This window comes from Pantherophis guttatus, chromosome 6 (assembly GCF_059756535.1).
Source record: "Pantherophis guttatus breed Tessera chromosome 6, ASM5975653v1, whole genome shotgun sequence".
Classification (NCBI taxonomy): Eukaryota; Metazoa; Chordata; class Lepidosauria; order Squamata; family Colubridae; genus Pantherophis; species Pantherophis guttatus.
In genome coordinates this window covers 33,049,519-33,056,039 of record NC_142068.1, presented here as the reverse complement: position 1 = coordinate 33,056,039, position 6,521 = coordinate 33,049,519, and the positions used below count along the sequence as shown (strand labels likewise).

General features: G+C 37.3%; 1 long non-coding RNA gene across 1 annotated transcript; it reads left to right on the top strand.

Moving 5' to 3' along the window:
• Nucleotides 1–216: 216 nt before the first annotated feature.
• Nucleotides 217–5,630, top strand: LOC148113083 (uncharacterized). The gene is made up of 2 exons (XR_015728610.1): nt 217–317; nt 5,402–5,630. It is a non-coding gene; the product is annotated as an uncharacterized LOC148113083 (long non-coding RNA).
• Nucleotides 5,631–6,521: the final 891 nt, after the last annotated feature.

Here is a 6,521-nt window from a genome sequence, read left to right as displayed (position 1 = left end):
TGGGGACAATATGCTGACTCTGTAAACTGCTTAGAGAGGGCTGTAAAAGCACTGTGGAGCAGTATATAAGTCTAAGTGCTATTGCTATTGCTAATATCCCACACATTAATTTCCAGATATTTATCTATATCTCCTCACTGGCTTTGTTCTTATTAAGGCCAGACTCACATGGAGCAACATGTGCTGATGTTTTTTCTTTCTTTTTCTTGCAGTTACACTAAATGAAAAATGTCTACAGGGAACCAGTATCATTTGTGTGATTTCCATGGAGGATGAGACTTATGGGAGTACTCGTGCTACTGGAACACTCATTCTAGGTATATTAATATCTGAAGGGGCTAATGTCTATCCTTGAACTGACATTTTTTATTGCTTCTAGCTACTAGAAGAAAGAGAAAAGTAGGCAGAAAAGGAAATAAATGAAGTGGAAACATAATCAGATTAAGAAAAAAGGAAATAACAAATATATATTATGGGTAGAAAATCAGGTAGAAAAATATTTCAGGTAGAAAATCATTTAGCCTAATATTATTTAACTTCATTAAACACTGATCACAAGGAATAATATTGCTCACATCAATAGAAAAGCAGTTTATAAGTAGAAAGAAAACATACTGTTGATCCATGATTGTGGAACCAACAATGAAGAGGTTTTTTTTGTTACTCATCCTGTCCTAGAAATCAATAACATATGTTCCTTTGCAATGTATCTTCACAAGCAAATGGTTTATTGTACAAATCTTTGCTAGAAGACAGACTTTAGTGGACTCTATCAATACTATTATTTGGAGAAATGTTGGAAGTAAAAATCTGTGGTGAAGTTAGTTTTGATTTATTATTGGAACATCTGTATACAACTTCTTAAACATAAGCAAATGGCACTAATATTTTTTTCTTTCACATTGTAAGACAAAGCACAATATGTAATCCATCATTTACTGCTAAATCTACATCAGTGAGATTTAAGATTTTTCTTTTCTTTTAATTGAACTTAAGTTCAATTTAGATCCAATGCAGTCTTCAGATCCTTCTAATCATTGAAATAGAATTTAATTTTGAAACGTGTAGTTCTCTGATTCATCAATAGGTTGCAATAGGGAGCTAAAGTCAAAGTGAAATAATTTTGCCACTATAAAAAAGGTGAGCAACATGTGATATATATATTTTTTGACAAAATATATATGACAAATCAACCCAGAAGAAATATGTAATACTGTATATCATTCTAAGTTGTGCAATATGGTTTTAAAGCTATAAATCATACATCTGTAATGCAGATTCAGCGTTAGCATACATACCTATACATCTCAAGATTTAATAGTAAATGTGAAAGATTACAGAATTACATTTAAAATAATTTGTGTGATCTAAATAACTGTAAAATGACATGCAGATTGCAGGCTCTGTAAGTGGAGGAGGTTTTCTTGACTAACAAACACAGATTTCATGGTGTACCTCCCAATTGTAATGGCTGAATTCAGCCAATTTTGGGAGATGGGTGGAAGAATGGATAAAAAGGGAAATAGTCCTTTTGCAAGACAGTATTCTTGCAACAATTAGTGGTCCATATTTGTAATAAAAAGAGAAACAAATTTGGCAGTAAAAAACCAATTATTACTTTGATAATAAAGCTCTCATTCAGCATTGTTTTATCCATTGATGATATATTGGCATGTGGGAAGTTTAAAAAAAATAGAGAGAAAACTGTATCTCATTCAGTCTAAGCCTCTAATAGCTTTTATCAGGATGCCTGATCCTTTTGATTGTTCTTTTTGTTTCATTTGCTTGTAAGCAGTAACTTCACAGCTGTGCCTTGGCAATAAACTGTATATCTATACGACCCTATATTTAGATTGTATAGACAAGTATTAATAGTGACAAAGATAGAATGAGTGCCGCTTAGCCCCTAGTGAAATCAAACAAAAGAGCTAATGAAGCTCCTCTAATAGGCTTTGCAGAGTGACCAGCTGTACAACTTCATTGGTATTCCACAACAGGGACCCTGATTGTTGAAGAGAAACTCCTAAGAAAATTATTCTTTTTCCAGAGTGGACCTATGGTGCTTATCTCTGCTGCCTTCCAGTGGATAAGATTGGCCACTTATATCAAGCCTATTATAAAAAAAGGCAAAGTGTATTAAAAGCCAAAATTGAAGTGTTACAATCCTCACAATAATTATTTAGTGTCACTTTAAAAATTAGGCAATATTTTGAGATCTGCCACAAAATGTTATAGCACAGAGATGTCAAACTCAAGTCGTCACGGTATCGTCACGTGATGTATCGTGACTTTTCCCTCCTTCGCTAAACCGGGCGTGGGTGTGGCCAGTGTGACGCATCTGGCCTGCGGGTCACGAGTTTGACAGTCTTGTTATAGCATGAAATGCTTTTATTTACATATTTGCCTGCTCACCCATCCTAGGTTGTGTCTCTCAACATTCAGTATCTACAGTATCTGCTTTGTCCTCATAGATTTTGTTTGTTTGTTTGTTTGGAGATTTTGTTTTGGTTTTCTTTATATCTCAGATACAATTGAAATGGATTTCTCAAATGACTGTGAAAGCAGTTCTTACCTGCCTTCCTGGGGATATTTTTAAATAGCCACACAATGCAAATGTTTTCTTTATTCGTATTTTAATTTTTTGGGGGGATGTGTGTCAATATTTCACATGTGCATTTTTGATGAAATAGTCCTCCTAGGAACTTTTTTTATCTTCTTTGGGAGAGACATTTGCAAAACAAAAGTGACCGAGGCTAATGCTATCTTCTGAGCCATGACATATTGAGTTCTCTGTTGCAGAAGTGGCTGATTAAAAAAAAAAAACTTGGGAGAGACCCAAACATTTATTGTTTTTACTAGAGACTTTATCTCAGATTAATTGACAGGATATATTACTTTGTTTACATGCCAAAGGAAATGGCCAAGTTCTTATCCATGCAGGATGAGACTCTGGAGTCGGCTATAAATCAGCTGTTTTGCTCTCCTTATTAATATATTTCAACCTGTTGATATTTTATTTCTTTAAAAAAAATGCATTAAAATCTACTCATGCCGCTCTCTCTAACACCTTTGTACCCATTTTCTCCCAAATTCATAGTTTTTAACGTAAGAGATACTTTTAAAGTTTAGGTTAATGAATTTTAATATTAATGTTTCTAATTCCCCCACCACCCTTAATGCAGGCTTTTTAGCATTCCTTCCCCCCTCCCCAACTATTTTTTGCTTTGTATTTCTTCTCTTTCAGAAGAAATAAATAAACAGGTGTATCTAACTGGTAGGGATTTCTTATCAGAGAAAAATTAAACTTAACAGATTCTTTTTAGTGCTAGAGTTTGAGATCATAAATTAGGAAAATAAAAAACTCTATTGTAGATCTATATGAAAATGCATTTATAAAACCTGCTAATCTGAACTGTCTCACAGCATGGATGGCAGCACTGGAAAGAATTTTTAAAAAATCATCGTGGCTGAACTGTTATTCAGATTCAAAGAGAAAAAGAAGCTCTATCATTTATTTATTTGACTGATATTATGCTGCTGCTTCAAGAGTTCAATAAGCCCACAGGTAGTCCTTGTTTATCCATTGCTCCTACAGCAACTGTTTGAAATTACAATAGCTCTTAAAAAGGAGATTTATGGTTGGTCCTTGAACTTATAGCCAACTCAAGGATCAATCATAAATCTCCTTTTTCAGTGTCCCTGCAGTTGAGTGATAGTGATTCAGGAACTTGGAAACCAGTTACATTTACAACAAACACAGCATCTCAGAGTCACATGATTGTTATTTGTGAGCTTCACAGCCCACTTCCAACAGGCAAAGGCTTTGGAGAAGCTGAAAGGAAGTTGCAAATCTCAGTCACATGATATTATGCTTAACAACCCACAGTGATTTGCTTCATGGCCACAGATAGAATTGATGTTGTAAATTGGGTGTGATTACCTGATATTTCACTTTAGGGTCAGTCCCAATTGCAGTCAGTAAGTGAGCACTACCTGTAATAGCATTTTCTCCCTCCATTTTTCTCATCATAGAAACAATTAGGTTAGTTGAGCTGAGAGAGTGATTATTTCTAAATCATCCAGTAAACTTCATTGGTGGACTACAACACGAGTTTCAAACTTGTGATGTCACATCATCGCATGATGTATTGTGACTTTTTCCCCCTTCACTAAACCAGGGATAGCTGTGGCCAATGTGTGATGCATCCAGCCTGCGGGCCCAAGTTTGACACCCCGGAGTACAATCTGGATTTCCAGAGTATCAGTCCAGGATCTTAACCACTATATCCTACTGCACCTGCTTAACAATCACAGAAATAAGCATGTTACAGAATTGCATACACCCACATTTTCCTGTGCAAAAGTGCATCATAGCTTCAAAAGTGCAGCATAGCTGTAGAATGTACATTCTTTGAAAGTAGCAGAGACATTGTACATTGTAGCCATATTCCACCACCTCAAAAAATTAAAGCCTGAGTATCTGTGATCCTAACTCATTCATTTGGTTCTGTCCCTGTTGTGGCCCATCAGCGGCCTGTGCAGCTAGTAGCTGATTCCGACAGTGAGGAGCCTGGTGTGGTGATGCGCCAGCAACCTGTGCAGCTGGCCCTCGAGTCAGACAATGAGGAGGCTGGAGAAGATGTGGTGCCAGAGGCGGGGATTTAGCCAGGGCTTTCAGAACCTCCAGAAGCTGCCATAAGTGAAGAGGAAGAAGAAGAGGAGCATCTTCTTGATGCACGAGCGTGCAGAGCTGCCAAAAGGCTGGAGTGGCTCCTCAGAAGGAGGTCTCCTTGAGAGTAAGGCTTGGGGCTAATTGGCCACTCCCCTAGCCTATTTAAGGAAGGACGATGACTGAGGCAATTTGCAGGAAACAACTTCGTTCATATTCCTTTGCGTCTTGATTCCAGAAACATCTGATCGGCTCTTGCTCCTTTCTTGTCAGTTTTCCTGCAAATTGCTTCTGGGCATTCTGCCAACCACAGTAAGATTACAGTTATCTGCAATACTGTGCTTCAGAATTGAGTTATTATTCTTTGGATTCTTGTCACTGTTAATGAAGTTAAATTAACAGCCCTTGTTCAGAAAAGACTGATTTAAACTGTACTTATGTTCGAATAACTACTAAGAAAACTCATTATTAGTCCTTAATTAGTAAACTAAGGTTTGTACGACTTTGTGTGTGCTGCATTCTTTGGGGTCCGTAGCTGGGGCAGAACAGTCCCAGACTTAGTCTTTAAACTATGTACCAACTTTGTTTATAATCTTTCACAATATTTATAAGCTGACAAGAGTGGTTTTTTTCACTCTACTATGGTCATTAGCAAAGACAGATGCAAATGCTAGTATCTATAAAGCATTTTGGACTGATCAAAGGTTGTTCCCATATCTTCTCTTGTACTAGGTTTCTGCATTAATTCTGACTCCATTGCAGTGATTATTATGGGCATGCAGCCAATCCTTCCACAAACTTGCATTTCTTTGCCGGAAGCTGTTTTGATTAAGTCAACCAGTTCCAGAAGCTTCAAGGACTGGGTCACAGCTGGTAGGACACATCTGATTTCTGGCCTCGGTGTTTTCTGGAAATATTAAATATTCTATAGAGGAGTGGTTAATAAAAAAGAATTTAAGCATATACTGTGTAATTATTCCTGAGGTTCATTTTTCTCTTCTTGTGACTCTTCAAATGTTTCCATCTACACCAAACACTTAGGATGGAACAAGTTGGAATTCAAAAGAAGTTTCACTAGTATTAGCAAAGAGGACTAAGTTCTTCTGTAGCAGTTTGTGATGTAACCAATTAATCAGATATCAAGTGATGTCCTTCAATGCCCTAGTAATCATCATCATACAAAGAGACACATGACTTTTAACCTTTTACACTCCAATGGATTCTGATCATCTGTCTCTGGAACTGCTTACACTTTTTGGTCTGCAATGAAGAGCTGGTTCCAGATGTATTGTCCTACTACCAGTACATGTATTACAAGCTAGAAAAAGATAAAGTCCTTAATCACAGGGGATGCCTGTACAGAAAAGTGCTTGCTGCAGAATTTATGCCTCTAATATGTACATTAAAAAGAGAATTGAGTTACAGGAAGAAGGAATGACTCACCATCCTTTGATTGAAGTAGAATTTCTAGATAGAGGATTTTCTAGATAGAGAAATTACCATATTTTTCAGAGTATAAGATGCACATTAGTTTTTGGGGAGGAAAACAAGAAAAAAAATTCTGCCTTTGCCTACCAGCATCCATCGGTATTCATCTGGCTAGCGTCCTTGCAGCAAATAGCAAACAGCCTGGTCAGCTTCAGCACATTATTGCAGCCTGATTCAGCATGAACAGCTGTTTGGCAGGTGGATCGGCCTCCTGGAATACCCCCAATCAGTTCCAGGCTGCAGGGATTGCCACAGACCATCGCCACCTCCGTGCCTCACATTTTTGGCCTCTGTGCCTCATGTTTTGGCCTCCTAAAACTCTGTTTTAGACCCTTTCCAAGCTGCGGGGATTGCCACAGCACAT